The sequence below is a fragment of the Meles meles genome, chromosome 3 (genome assembly GCF_922984935.1).
Source record: "Meles meles chromosome 3, mMelMel3.1 paternal haplotype, whole genome shotgun sequence".
NCBI lineage: Eukaryota > Metazoa > Chordata > Mammalia > Carnivora > Mustelidae > Meles > Meles meles.
Window position 1 is genome coordinate 133,059,672 of NC_060068.1, and position 15,887 is coordinate 133,075,558.

Consider the following 15,887-nt stretch of genomic DNA (forward strand, 5'->3'; position numbering starts at 1 on the left):
CAGTTCTCTCAGCCAAGCGGTCGGGTAGATGCTGATATCATCCCCACTACGTAGATGAAAAAAACAGAGGCTCAGAAATGTCACACTCAGGTGTTAAGTGGAGACGACAGTCTGGCTTCAGGTCCCTGCCCTCATGTCCTCTGACTAAACACAGCAGTTTAGTTTGGCTGGAGCTTCCAGAACCAGCCAGGTCTTGGAGACCATTTGTTGTTCTTGCCATACTTCGAGAGTGATCCCAACATGCCAGACACCATCCTGAGTATTTGACACAGGGCACCTCGAACTTCCAAAAGAGCTATTATTATCCCTATTTACAGAGAAAAAAGTCTAGGCTCAGAAAGGTTAGGTGACTTATCCAAAGTCACACAGCTTGTTGTTGATGATACTTGTATTTGAACTCGGTTCTCTCTGACCTGAAGGGTGCTAAACGCCGCTGTGGATCCTGCCAGATCTCCGATGAAGCGGAATGTCAGTCTCTGGTTCTAATGGCAGAGTTAGGACCCGTGTGTCTGTTAATTCATCCGATCTCCATTTCCTGAGCACCAGGTTGTGTGTTAGGGGCAGCGATACACAGCAAGAGAAAGCGGCCCCACCCCCAATAAATGAAGCGCCCCTCCCAGATCCCAAACATCCCCTTTGCCCCACTCCACCCCCTAATTTTAGGCTCACTTCCTTTCCTATCCAGCCCGTCGATGCATCACATCCTCTGCCAGGACCGTCCATGTTCATTTGTTACTTTGGCTTCCTGGGCCCCATCCTGAACACCCCCCCCCCCAAATTGTCTTTCCACCCTTCATCTCCAGGACTGCTGACTAGAATTAAAAGAAAAGGCCCAGTGCAGTGGAAGGGAGAGCAACACTGCCACAAATTCATGGTTGTCCCTCAGTCAGGTTTCCAACACTCAGTAGTCCTTCCCCTCATCACTGGGTACTTACCAACTCTTATCAAGTCTTGGACCACCACCACCCAAGTCCACTGTGGCCCCAGCCGTCACTTTAATGACCATATAGTAATCCACAGTAAGGATGTATCCCAACTTATTCAACCAGTCCTTATTGTTGGACAATAGGAAAAAGTACATGCATGAATGGGAGACACCACGATGGGGAGAAAACAAAGGCATTATTGAAGACCATGAGTTAATATGAATAGTATTATTTGAGGCAGGCGGGATGAGGCTGAGGTTCTGGTAGAGGTTCATGGGTCATGAGATTTATGGCAGAGAGTGAGCTCCGGGAGGACGGTGAACCGAGCAAGGAGGCAACATTCTTTTTTTTTTTTTTTTTTTTTTTAAAGGAATTTATTTATTTATTCGACAGAGAGAGATCCCAAGTAGGCAGAGAAGCAGGCAGAGAGAGAGGGAGAAGCAGGCTCCCCACCGAGCAGAGAGCCTGATGCGGGGCTCGATCCCAGGACCCTGGGATCATGACCTGAGCCGAAGGCAGAGGCTTTAACCCACTAAGCCACCCAGGTGCCCCAAGGAGGTAACATTCTGTACACATCTATGAATGTTCTGGAGTGGGTCCATGGCTTTCGTCAGGTGTTCCAAGGGGGCCTCCCCCAAAGTGAAAGGCCACTAATCTGGTCTATAATTTGTAACATAAGCACTGATCAGAAAGGCCCAGAGAGTTTATTAAAAAGATCAGTGAAGTGAAAATGTGAGTTTAAATCCCACAAAGGCCTGGGGTCAAATCTTGGCTCTTCAATTTCATTTGTATACCTCCAAGTAAGTTACGAAAAATTTTTGAGCCTTTAAAAGAGGAATTTAGTGGCACCTGGGTGGTTCAGTGGGTAGAGCACACAACTCTTGATCTTGGGATTATAAATTCGAGCCCCACCGTGGATGTTGAGACTACTTAAAAAATAAACGTATAAAATCTTAAAAAAAAAAAAGATACCCATGGATCGTAAACCAGTGTGGGGCGGGGGTGAGGGATGCCTGGGTGGCTCCGAGGGTTCAGCGGCTCCTCTTGATTTCTGCACAGGTCCTGATCTCAAGGCCCGGGGATCCGACGCAACAGGGAGTCTGTGGGAGGATTCTCTCTCTCCGTCTCCCTCTGCCCCTCCCCCTGCTCACTCTCACAATCTCAAATAAATAAGCAAGCCAGCATAGGACAGTGACCTCAGAGACGGCACTAGAGATGAGATGGGAAGTCCTATAGCCTTCCTTCTGCAGGGCAGCCCCTCACTGGAAACAGTATCAGGCAGACAGGAAAACCCTTGTTTTCTGTTTCTGCTCTGTCTCCGATGGTTCCGCTCTGTTTTTGAACTGATGGAATGTCTGACTGTTGCAGACACAGACCTCCAGGTTGCAAATAAAGAAACCCACTTGAGCTGGGCTAGGCCAAAAGGGGGAACTTACTAGGTTAAACCATATGTAATTGCTAATATTTGATCTTCTTGACCTTACAAAACAACAATTTCATATGGTTCAATCTAATGTATGGATGCAAGGCCGACTTGGGGAACCCAAGGGGTAGACATGGAGACAGGGAGGAACCAGAACCAGGAACTGGAAAGCGCCAGGAGCCAGCCCCTCCGCGGTCATGTGCAGCTTCTCTCTCTGCGGGTACTTGGTCCTGGCTTCCTGCTGTCCTTTTTCTCCTGCCCGCCCACACCCAGACCTTCAGGGCTTTCTGAGCAACTAACAAAAGCTGTCAGGAGATGTAATCTGATGGGTCCATCGTGAGTCAGGTGTGTGTTCTAGTCCAGCCGTCTGGGGACAGGAAGGCAGGGGTCTTTAGTGCAAGCAATGGAAACAGATGTGAGCAGAAAAGAAAGTTATCGAAAGGTTATAGATTAGATCACAGAATTGTCAGGCTTGGAAAACAAGCCCAGAACCACAGCCTCAATGACATCACAGCAGTGCTTTGGTTGGGATCTGCTGGGCTGGGCAGTTTGCGTCCTTATCGATGGCGACATGGCTCACTGGCATTGCAGCCACCGTTGCCCTGGGCAGTGGGTATGCCCCCACCAACGTCCCACTGCCCCCCACCAGAATGGAGTCTCTCTTTAAAAAAAAAAAAAAAAAAGATTTATCTATTTATTTGACAGAGAGCACAAGTAGACAGAGCAGCAAGCAGAGGGAGAAGGAGAAGTGGGCTTTCCGCTGAGCAGAGAGCCAGACTTGGGGCTCCATCCCAGAACCCTGGAATCAGAGCCTGAGCCCAAGGCAGACATTTAACTAACTAAGCCACCCAGGCACCCGGGAATGAATTCTCTTGTCCCTGCTTCTTTGCATCACCAGCTACAGAGGAAATGTCCCAGTGGGAGTGTCTGATTGATCTGAAGTCATAAGCAAGTACCTCCTTGCCACTGGGTGAGGGGCACAGGAGTTATCTGGCCTTTGCAGCTTCCTATTAGGAAGTGGACCCCACCTTCCACCAGAACCGTGCAGTGGGGAGTTCTCTAAACAGATGAGGCTGCAGACACTCCATCCCACCAACAGGGCCACCACTCGGGTGGAGAGGGACAGTTTTTGAGGAAGGGGACTGTGGGAATGGGCAGGTGCCCAGAAAGTGTCCACAACAGTGACCTTTGCCCCAAGATCCTGCCCAGCTCCTGTGCTGTGTTCTCCAAGAAGCCTTTTTCTGACCCCAGTGTAGCCCACCCTGGCCAGGCTTCATTCTGCTTATAACCTGCCTAGGAGGGCAGGGGATTGAACTGTTACTGTTGCTTTTCTACCTGAGATTGAAGCCGCAGGAGAGCAGGAAGTTTGCCACATGCATCTCTGTGATCTGTACAGCCAACCCAGGGCAGACCTGTGGTAGGACTCCAACCGGTCCCTGCTGGTCGACTCAGACATTAGTCAGGGTTTCTGCAGATACACGAAACAGACACTAATTCTCAGGGATCAGCGAGCAAAAAAGAAATTTCTGGGGAGGGTATGGGTAGCTCATAGAAAGGATGGAAAAGCTAAACCACCAGATCTCAAGATGGCACATAGCCCCAGGCAGCAAGAAGGTAAGATGAGCGACTCACCTTCAACGGCCCCCCATCCTTACAGTGCTCCACTTAAGACTCAAATTCCCAGCTTGGCCAACTACTGGCCATATCACTTGGGCGGGTGACTAAATTTCTGTGCTTGAGTTTCCACGCTGCAGAGTGGGGCTAACAGTCAAACCCACCTGCTGGGAGGATTGGTAACCCCGTACATGAAGACAAGATGCTCAGAAAGGAGACGGCACCTGCTCTTACGGAGAGAGGGGAATGCACGTTCTTACAAGAACTGCAGGTCCGCTCTATGATGTCTTAGCTATTAAGGCCTGGAAAGGAAGACTGCTCACCTCGACATCTGCAGGTCTGATCCTGCCTGGGGCCATAGCCGAGAAGGAGGAGGAGAAGTGTAGGAAGTAGCTCCAGCAACATGCAAACAACCTCACCTCCACACTTGCAACCCCAGCAGCCATGACCCTCAGAAAATATGGCTTCAGGCCAAAGTCAGGTACCAAAAGGTCTTCCTCCAGTTGCCTGTGCAATTATTCATCCTCCCCTCTCCTGCCTCTGGCTAACTGTGATTAATTCCTGTGGCCATCATAGGAATCACTCCTAATGAATTCCTAATGAACTCATTTGGTGTTAATGCAGTATGTAATTCCGCAGGACACTCATTATAATTTAGCCTTATTAAGTCTCTAGTTATTGGAAACTACTATTGCTCTAAGCTCATAAGCAGGAGAAAAGTAATTATCCGGAGGAGGCAATTAAATTATGGAAAGGATTGGACATTCGGAGAAGGCTGGCCTGTGGCTACTCCTGTTTTGTTTTGTTTTTTTTCTCCTTGGGCTGTACTGCTCTGTGGAGAGGAGCCTGCCGTGCAGGTCTTTGCGCTGAGGCAATGGTGCCCTCCCTGACTTTCTGTTTGGGGATGTCAGAGCTGCGCCGGCTGCAGCCTGCGTGGTGGGAGTTTTAAGCCTCATCCAGAGGTGGCCATCTTCCCAAACGGTCCACGTGTCTCCTGCTTGTGTCTGAATTTACACCACACGAGCAGATGCTTGGGCCTCGAGGCTCGGTTGCCTGTGGGGGAGGTGACCTGTGCCACACCTCAGAGGTCACAAAGGGTGACCGATAGGCTATCTTATCTGAACATCCTGGCATCCCTGTTATTGTCATTAAACTCCTTTGACAGATAAGAAGATTGAAGTGCACAGAGGTGAAGCCACTTGCCCAAGGTCACTGGGTGCCAGAGTGGCAACAGAAGCTGTATCTCCAGGGGCGCCTGTGGGGGGCTTGGTCGGTTAAGTGTCTGCCTCCGGCTCAGGTCATGATCCCTTCTCCCTCTGCCTCTGCCTGCCACCACCACCCCCACCACCACCCACCCCGGCTTGTTTTCTCTTTCTCCCTCTCTGTCAAATAAGTAAAATCTGAGAAAAGAACCCACATCTCCAGACCCCCAAGTGAGCTTTCTCTCTCCAGCTCACCTCTCATTTACCACCTGGCACACTTCTCATGCACACATGACACATTTCCTGCCTAGATCAGACGTCCCTTGAGGTTGGAGCTGTGTCTGTGAACCCTTTACCTGTTTGACTGGCCTCGGTCTAGAGGATGGGCTGCCAGGCCCCCTTGGTAAGGGCAGGGCGCGCCCTCTGAAGACCTGGAGTGTTCTCTCATGCGAGAGCTCATTTAGTTCTCTTCTCGCCTCTCCCTGAAATTTTCTCCTGGTTTCTCGCAACCAGCTTTATACTTTTAGCTAAAATGTAGGAGCACCTGGGTGGCTCAGTCAGTTAAGCAGGTGCTTTCGGCTCAGGTCATGATCCCAGCGTCCTGCGATCAAGCCCCGCACTGGGCTCCCTGCGCAGAGGAGAGCCTGCTTCTCCCTCTCCCTGCCGCTCTGCCTACTTGTGTTCTCTCTCCATCTCTCTAATAAATAAATAAAATCTTTTTTAAAATGTAAATTAAACTTTTTTAAAGTTTGAAATCATTTTCTCCTGGAGATAAAAGTAACCCGTGCTGTTTGCATAAAATGCAGAAAAATGCAGAAAATTCTTTTTTTTTTAAAGATTTTATTTATTTATTTGACAGACAGAGATCACAAGCAAGCAGAGAGGAGGCAGAGAGAGAGAGGAGGAAGCAGGCTCCCATTTTTCTTTTTTTTAACATTTTTATTTTATTTTTTAAAAGATTTTATTTGAGAGAGAGAGAGCGCGCGTGCGTGTGAGTTGGGGGATGGGCAGAGGCAGAAGCAGACTCCCCGCTGAGCAGGAAGCCCAACATGGGGCTTGATCCCAGGACCCTGAGGCCATGACCTGAACCTAATGCAGACCCTTAATTGACTGAGCCACCCAGGTGCCCCTGTTGTTTTTTTTTAATTTATTTTTTATGTTTAAAGATGTATTTTTTAAAATTTTTTTTGAGTAATCTCTACACCCAATGTGGGACTCAAATGCAGAAAATTCTAAAGGACATTAAGGATTCTCTGTAACCCTCTCACTCAGGTGTACTATTGTGTAGCAGTTGGTATAAATATCTCTCAGCCCTCATGATATGCACATATAAACACACATACAAACATTTTATTCATAATGGGATCCTACTCTATATATTTGTATATACTATATGTATATGTACTATTGGGAATTTTTTTTTAATTTTATTTTTAAATCCTTTCTACCCCCAATGTGGGGCCTGAACTCACAACCCCAAGATCAAGAGTCACATGCTTCACTGACTGAGCCAGCCAGCCAGATGCCCCTGGAAATTGCTTTTTATTAAACTTGGGAATGTGAAGTTTCTGAAAGATGAATTTACATTGTCAAAGAATAAAAGCTAACTTCAAAATATTCTCGGCAACTGCTCTGGGTTAGGAGAAAATATAGAAGAAGGGGAATTTAGAGAATAAAGCCCAAAGCATCTCATACACAAGCCAGAAAGGAAATGTGCTTCTTGCTACCTTTTCTTTCACAGCATCTCCTTCATGACTGTGCATACCAAGGGCATGGGAAGAGCAATGGGTGGTGGACGAAGGTCTGAGTGCAAAGTCACATGGCACCAGGGTCAGGATGAGGGAATGGGCCATGGGAATTTAAAGGTAAACCCAGGGGCCTCACATGGCCCAACTCCCCAGCCTCATTTTCTGCTGTGCCCTCCTTCTCTGCTTACAAACTCATTATCACTGGACTCACCCACGCTCACTCTGCTATTTTGCACCTCCTTGCCTTTACACATACTTTTCTGTCTCTCTAGAATGCCCAGTGGCATAAATGGTGAGAACTCACTTTTGTGCAATACCTAAGTCCATTGTTTGCCTAGGAAGTAAGCAAAGAGAACTCCTTGGAGAGCCAAGTAGGTTTTGTGTCAATATGGAAGGAAGTGCTGGGTGGTGGGGGAAAGGTTTTCCTTCCCCTTTGAGGTGGAAACAGACTCCTCCCGGCCTTCCTTGGTGCTGTGTTTAGTTTGGCTTCCATGACCAGGGAGCCGCTGTACATACCTAAGGCACACTGGAATTGACCTCCTGCTGGGCTGTGTTTCCGTCTGCAAGTCCCTCTTTTCTAACTCTTTCCAGAACTTTCTGTAAGTCCTGGGTGAGGTGCTGTTGGCCTCTGCCTGTGGTTTCTCATCTCGCCCACAGCCAAGCAGACCCTTGGAGCTGTGGTTATATTCATCATGGCTGTTCAGACATGGCGAAGGCATGGGCGAATTTGTGTTGATAGCAATGTGACCAGTATGTGTGTCTCTGTGCCTCTCTGTACAGAAATGCACGTTGCCCAGGTGTACGTATGTCTGTAATGCTGTAAGAGGAATGGCACACACGTGTGAGAAAGTGTATGTATGTACACAGCTGTGTCCCGGTAGCTCTGTGTGGGAGAATGTGTGCTCTCCCCGTGTATAAGGTGTGTACACATGTGGAGTGTTATGTACTTGTGTGTACATACGAAGCAGAGTGTGTGTGTGTTCAGCTGTAGTTTTCTGTGAGCCGCTCTGGATCTGTTTGTACACAGGCATGTGGGAGTGTGTGTTTACTGAAGGGGAGAAAGATATTAATTGGATGCCTAGACTACAGGTAAAACAAATAGAGCAAATAAAAACCCTCAAACAATAGTTATGATCTCACATAACTGGAGTTTCAGAGACAAGGAGGAAAGGACTCTCAAGCTGACTGAGCGCATTGATCAAAACATCTTTAAGGACCCGTGCTTTCTGGGCGCCTGGGTGGCTCAGTGGGTTAAAGCCTCCGCCTTCCGCTCAGGTCATGATCCCAAGGTCCTCGGGATCTCGGGCTCTCTGCTCAGCAGGGAGCCTGCTTCCTCCTCTCTCTCTGCCTGTTTCTCTGCCTACTTGTGCTCTGTCTGTCGAATAAATAAATAAAATCTTAAAAAAGAAAAAAAAGAACTTGTGCTTTCCACCTCTCAGCTGGGATGCAGTATCCTTCTGGTTACAAAGTGACTGCAGCATTTCCAAATCCCACACTGAGACACTAAGAATCCAGTAACAGATAAATGCATCTTTGCTTTTGGGGTGACTTTCCTAAGAAGGAAAACACAAGTTTTTCCAGAAACCCCAATCCTATTCCCTGCTCCCCACCAGGCAGCCATGCCTCATTGCTAGAACTTGGTCACATGGTCAAAACTAAACCAGTCTCTGTTAAGAGGACAGAGACCACCAAGTTCCACTTAAACTAATCAGGACACCCCCTCCTGGAGCTAAGGATAGAATTAGCTCTTTAAAGCACAAGGCTGGGGCACCTGGGTGGCTCAGTTAAGCGTCTGCCTTTGTCTCAGGTCATGATCTCAGGGTCCTGGGATCCAGCCCCACATAGGGCTCCCTGCTCAGCAGGGAGTCTGCTTCTCCCTCTCCCTTTGCCCCTCCCCCCGCTTGTGCTTGCTCTCTCTCTCTCTCTCTCTCTCTCGCTCACTCTCTCAAATAAATAAATAAAATCTTAAAAAAAAAAAGCACAAGACTGCTTAGAGGAATGTCAGTCATTTGACAGAATTCTGTCAGGACAGCTAATGGGTGGGGTGCCTGGGTCTCTGCTGGTAGAGCTTGGAACTCTATCTCTGGATAGTGAGTTTGAGTCCCACATTGGGTGTAGAGATTACTCAAAAAAAAAATTTAAAAAATACATCTTTAAACATAAAAAATAAATTAAAAACAAAAAACAGGGGCACTGGGTGGCTCAGTCAATTAAGGGTCTGCATTAGGTTCAGGTCATGGCCTCAGGGTCCTAGGATCAAGCCCCATGTTGGGCTTCCTGCTCAGCGGGGAGTCTGCTTCTGCCTCTGCCCTTCCCCCAACTCGCTCGCTCTCTCTCTCGCTCTCTCAAATAAAATCTTTTCAAAAATAAAATAAAAATGTTAAAAAAAAGACAAATGGGAACGGATGTTGCGTAGACAGGTCTGTGCGTGTATGCAAGCACATCTCTGAGTCTACATGGCTTGTGTGTATGACATACAACTGTATAATATGTATGGGTGTTTCAGTGACCCATTGTTGTATAGTAAACCATTCCCAAACACAGTGGCTTAAAACAGCAAAACTGTCAGGATTCGTAGTGCCTCGATGGATAGAACCTCGATGGATAGATGCCTCCCTAGCGGAGATTAATGGGAAAGCAGAGAAGGAGTGCCCTGAACCCTGGGCCTCCTCTGAAGTTTCTTGGCTGAAGGCGACCAGATTCTTACCGCGGCTCAAGGTTCTCGACTAGGGAGTCAACACAGGCACCTGCAGCAGTCACGGACTTCACGAACTCCTTGCCTTGCACGTGGTGGATTGATTAAACTCACAATAAAAGCAGAGCTAGAGCTCTGCTCAAGGCCTTTCGCCCCTGGAGCATCTGGCCCTCACCTTTCTCCTACTTTGGTGTCTGGAGTAAACTTTTCATCCACCGTCTCAGGGTTTGCTGACCAAACCCGACACAAAACCTATCAGTCCCCATAGTTCTGTGGGCCAGGAATTTGGACCGGGTATGCCTGGGGGCGGTCCTCTCCACATGGCATCATCTGTGCTGACTCATGACGCTATATTCCACTAGTCACGAGGCTGAGCTGGAAGGCGGAGGCTTCCCTCCTGTGTTGGACGTAGTGCTTCTCTGCATGGCTTTTCTCTCTCTCCTTGCATGACGAGCCTGGGCTTCCTCATAGCATGGCGGCCTCGGAGGCTGTGCTTCCTTCATGGCAACTCAGCAGAGGCCGCCAATCCTCTTCAAGTCTGGATTTAGAAATCTCAGAATGTTACGTCTACCACAAATACGCAGGAGGAGAGAAATAGAATTGACTGTTGGAGAGGCAGTAAAGCACACACGTGCAGAGAAGAAAGGAATCCACGGCCGCCATCTTTGGAAGTGGTCTACAACAAGAAGAATATGTATTGAACGTGAAGGTGGGTGTTTCTGAGTGTGTGGATCTTCGTTTGCGGGCATGAAACGAGTGTGGGTCTGTGTGTGTCCGTGTCTGTGTCAGTTAACACCTGCGTGCCTGTTTATGTGCATGTAGTACCTGCGGGTGGCAATGTGTGGAGCACCGTGCACGCACACATAAGGAGAGGTGTCCATGAGTACTGGCGAGCGTGTCCCTGCGCTAGTGGTACGCACAGCAGGGAAAGCTGATGGAGTGGACCTGCCCTAGCTGTGGACTTCTGGGTAGACACGCTGAGCCTGCAAATGCTGACCAGGATAACAATCTAATCATTACTAGGATTTTATCCTTGACTAGGAGGCTGTGGGTCCCAAGTCAGGCAAAAGGCTCAGCCTTTTCCATACCCCCAAAGCCACACTGCTAGCCACGGAGGAGGAGACCTGGTACCTTTGTTTTGATTTCCGGGGATCCGGAGGTTTTCTACCTGCGGTCCCCTATCCCAGGCCTGCCCTTGGGGCTATAAATCTCAGGACAGGACTTCAGAGGCAGTGGGAGGCCCAAGCTCAAGGCTGCTCGCAGGGTGGTGCTGACCCCCTGGCTTCTCTTTCATAGCACATTTCCTGGTAAAGAGAATCTGACTGAAGGGCAGTGAACAGGGAGGAAAACACGTGGATGGAGGCTACCTTGTGCCGTCCCTATGCGTCCTCTCTGGAATTTCACTCAGTCACCACAGAGAGCTCTGAAGCAAGGACTCAGTGGGTCTTTTTGCATGTAAGGGAAAGGATGCTCAGAGACGTCCCACAGTCACACTTGTAAAGAGCAAATGGTTTTGATTTGAATCTCCCCGATGGCTAATGACGATGAACATTTTTTCATGTGTCTGTGAGCCATTTGTATGTCTTCATTGGAGAAATGTCTGTTAATGTCTTCTGCCCATTTTTGACATGATTATCTGTTTTTTTGGGTGTTGAGTTTGAGTTCTTTATAGATCTTGGATATCAGCCCTTTGTCTGTAGTGTCATTTGCAAATATCTTCTCCCATTCTGTGGGTTGCCTCTTTGTTTTGTTGACTGTTTCTTTTGCTGTGCAGAAGATTTTTATCCTGATGAAGTCCCAAAAGTTCATTTTCGCTGTTGTTTCTTTTGCCTTTGGAGACGTGTCTTGAAAAAAGTTGCTGTGGCCAATATCGAAGAGGTTACTGCCTATGTTCTCCTCTAGGATTTTGATGGATTCCTATTTCACATTGAGGTCTTTCATCCATTTTGAGTTTATCTTAGTATATGGTGTAAGAGAATGGTTGAGTTTCATTCTTCTACACATAGCTGTCCAATTTTCCCAATCCGTATATACAATGGAATATTGCTCAGCCATCAGAAAGGGCGAATACCCAACTTCTGCATCAACATGGATGGGACTGGAGGAGATTATGCCATGAGTAAAGTAAGTCAAGCAGAGAAAGTCAATTATCATATGGCTTACTTGTGGAGCATAAGGAATAGCATGGAGGACATTAGGAGAAGGAAAGGAAAAGTGAATGGGAGGAAATCAGAGGGGGAGACGAATCATGAGAGACTGTGGACTCCAAGAAACAAACTGAGGGTTTTGGAGGGGAAAGGGGTGGGGGAATGGGTGAGCCTGGTGGTGGGTATTAAGGAGGGCACGTATTGCATGGAGTGCTGCGTGTTGTACATAAACAATGAATCTTGGAACATTGCATCAAAAGCTAATGATGTATTTTATGGTGACTAACATAACACACACACACAAAAGAGCAAACCGGAGTGAAGAAGAGGGGGATGGAGGGGAGGGAAGGTACATCATTTTTCTTTGGCCACCAATTCCTTTTCATTAAGGAGAGTCTTAAAAATCAGGGCGCCTGGCTGATTCACTCAGCAAAGCATGTTGACTCTTGATCTCAGGGTTGTGAGTTCAAGCTCCGTGTTGGGCGTGGAGCCTACTTAAAATAAATGAATAATTTTTGGAATAGGTAAAATATTCCTACATTTCAATATTCAAGAGTAAGAAAAGGGGCAACAAAGCAAATTCCCCCTTTGCACCCCTGGCCCCTCTGCCGTTCTGATCCTCATGCCCTGCCCAGGCAACAGAGCAATCTGTTCTAATGTATCCTTCAGAGCAATGTGATGCATATACACAGACATGTATACACTTATGTATGTTTATATATTCCCCCTGCCGGTCACGCTTTGATTTTTAAATTTAGTAGAGCTCGAAGAATGTTCCATGCTGGTGCCAAAGAGGTCCTCCTGCTGTTTTCCAGCAGCCTGGTGTTCCATTCTGGGGCCCCATCATGTATTCATGTATTCAATAGCAGTCGCCTATTGGAGGAACGTTTAGGTTGCTTCCAACCTTTTGGTAGAACAAAGTAGCAATAGAAAATGTGCATTATTCTGTTCCACATCTGTAAGATTGTATTTGTAGGGTCAAGTCCCCTGAAGTACAACAGCTGGGTCAGAGGATGTGCTGGAAGCTGGCAGATCATCCCCTGCGAGGGTTCATTCCCCACCCCCGCCGAGCAGCTCCCAGCCTCCTTCAACTCCCAGCTCCATCCCTGTGCTGGCTTTGAAGGGAGGTCGGGTGTAGCCAGGCCAGAAGGGAGGGAGGAGGTGTACCCAGGGAGGGAGGGGGGACATGACAGACACTTGGAAGAGGTCCTAGGACATCAGCTGGTGACAGAGACTTCTCTCCAAGATAAGGCAGCACCCTCTGCCCAGTGGCCTCTGCCCACATGTGCAGAAATGGGGCCTAGGAGTTAGGAGATGGGATTCTGGGTCCAGGACTCCCACCTCCACTTACAAGGGGCTGTAGACAAGCCCCTTCCATAATGATAACAGCCATCTCCAGGCAGAGCTCTGAGCTGGCCCTTCTGCAGCCTGAGTTCAGAAAGGTTAGGGAACCCACCCAAGGTGGTCCAGCCCTTACATCACAGAGTTGGGATTTGATCCCAGACTTAACACTGTGTTTCATGGCCTTGGTGAATTGAGTGGCTTAAAAAGCAGCTGGCTGGAGTAGAGCAGGTGGCCACGTGGCTCCCTCCACGGAGAAGACCCTGTCAAGTTCCACTTCTTGCCCCAAAGCCTGAATCCTCAGCAGTCCTCCCGATTTTTCACGCTGGTTTTGCAGTTCAGCCAAGGCAGTGAGCACCCTGGTGTCTGGTACTAGGGCTTACCACAGAACGGGATACATGGTGGGTTTGCTGATGGAGATGAGGGAGAGGTGTTTAGGTGAGGCATGGGGAGAAGCTGAGTAGGGACAGAGAAGCCATAGCAGGTAAGACAACAGGGCTAAAGCCGGGAGCACCCTCTCCTGCCCCAAGCCACCTGCTGCTCCAGATGCCGAGACCTGGAGCGCCCTCTGGTGACACACTCTGCAGCCTGGCCTGCAAAGGCACCCGTGGGGGGGGGGGGGGCAGTCTGGGTCCAAGGGAGAGGGACTGTGCCCTTCCGATCACTATCATCTCTGGGGGGCTGGCCGGCCTGCCACTATATCCAGGAGTGTCCTTCCTGGAGGAGAGTCAGCTTGATCATAGTAACAATGAGGCACTCACACAAAGAATCACAAAGGGACCATTGGAAGGAGAAAGGGGACTCTCGAAGCCATGATTGGCCCATCAGAGTTACAGGAAAGGTGTAACAAATCTCACAAATGTCCTCTCCACTGTAACCTGGGACATCCCAGCATTTGCACCCATGCCGTCTCTGCACCTTCACAGAGCTGCCTGGGTGAGCATCTGTTGCCCCATCACCGGGGGCTGGACGAGCCTCAGCCTGTGAACCCCACTGAGCTGGAGGACAAAGCCTGCAATGAGACACAGAGTATAGAAAGGGGCTCCTGAGACCATCTTATCACTTATTCACTTGTCTATTCAATAAATCTTATTGATCCCTACAATGTGCAGAGACGCGGGGCCTGGGGATGTGGAAATTAAAAACAGGCAAGGTCCCTGACTTCTGGGAATCCAGAGTCCAGGCTGGGAAAGGCAAACAACAAAGGGAAAAGGTCAAGAGTGCTGGGGACACTATACAACAGGGTGACGCACCAGCCTCTAAGGAGGTCATTTTTACACTGGTGGGCAGGGAAGGCCTGGTAAGAACACCGGGTGCACACACTTCAATGCTTGGGACGCAGGACTGCAGATAGCAGGCGCAGGAACTAAAGGCAAAAGTTGAGCTCTACAAAAGCTGGGTTAGGGTGGGGGGCCAGCCCAGCATATGGCAGGAACAGAAGGAAGGCCAGGGTGGGGCCAGAGAAAGAGCAGAAAGAGCTGGGGGGTCAGAGGGCAGGGACCACACAGGCTCCAAGACTGCGCCAGAGGTTTGATTTGATTCTGAGGGCTAAGGTGGTCACTGCAGGGCTCTGAACCGGAGGACAGCAAGATCCGATTGGCATCTTTTAGGCTGTGCCTTTTGCTTTGTGGAAAGTAAAGGATAGAAGGGATGAGGTGAAAGCAAGAGGGCAGCTAGGAGGGGAGTCCAGGTGTCGAGACACAGAGGTGGTTTCTGCAATGGGGCGGGAAGAGTCATGTTCTGATGAACCTTAGAGGCATAGTGGGTCAGTGGGCAGTGGACAGGACCTGCTGGAAGATTGCTTGGGAGGGGCTGGGAGAGCCAAGAGCAGGCTGGGTGCTTTCTCTCTCACTCCATGCCCCTTTCAGCCTGGGTCTGGGGCCTACTGAGTCATCTCCCTCAGCTCACATCCAGCAGGGGAAAAGGACCTTACACTCCACAGCCAGAGGCGCACCCCCGCCGCCCCCCAGGGCTGTATCACCGGTGGGTGTGTTCACCAGGGACCTTGGGACCAGAAGCGCTCTCAGACTTCTATAGCTCTCCATTTCCTCTCTGGGTCTCCCTCTCTGCATCCCCGTTCCTCTCTCTCGCTCTCCTCCCTCTTTCCCTCTCCCCATCCTTCCCTCCCTCTCTCTCTCTCTCTCTTTCTCTCTCTCTCTCTCTCTCTCTCACACACACACACAGAGTTTACTGCAGCCTTATCAGAAGGAAGTCTCCAGCAGAAACAAGGGGTCCCCAGGGACAGAGTGAGAGGCGCTGACTGTGGACTTTTCCAAGGAGCGGGAGGCAGCCCTTTGCTGGCTTCCACATTCCATCCTCCTGCTGCCTCCATTGTAATGCCCTCCTGGTTGGTGCAGCAAGAGGAGCTGGGATCTCAGGCCACTGGGCAGCCTCTGAAAGCATTTTGGTTATGCTGACTGCAGAAGGAAGGAGACAGGCATCTAGTGGGGAGAGGCCAGGGATCTGGCCCCCAAGTCAACCCTCCGTGGGCTTGCTGCCCTCAAAAATGGAAGGGCCCGTCCTCTTCCCCAAGGTCCTGCTGTCCTCACACTGCCATGACTCAGGGGGCGGCCATCTGTGCCTGCGTTGCTCCCTTAGTCCTCTCAGCTGTGAGGTAGGTGGGACTACCTGCCCAAGGTCACACAGGGAGAGGCCGTGCAGATCCTCAGACTCCAAAACCAGCCCCCTTCTCCAGGGAACGGAAGGGATTTTGCAGGGTGCGTCACTATTGCTAGCAATGCGATACTTTGTTTCAAGTGAAGTCATACTGGGAAGTCCAGGGTACAGGAGA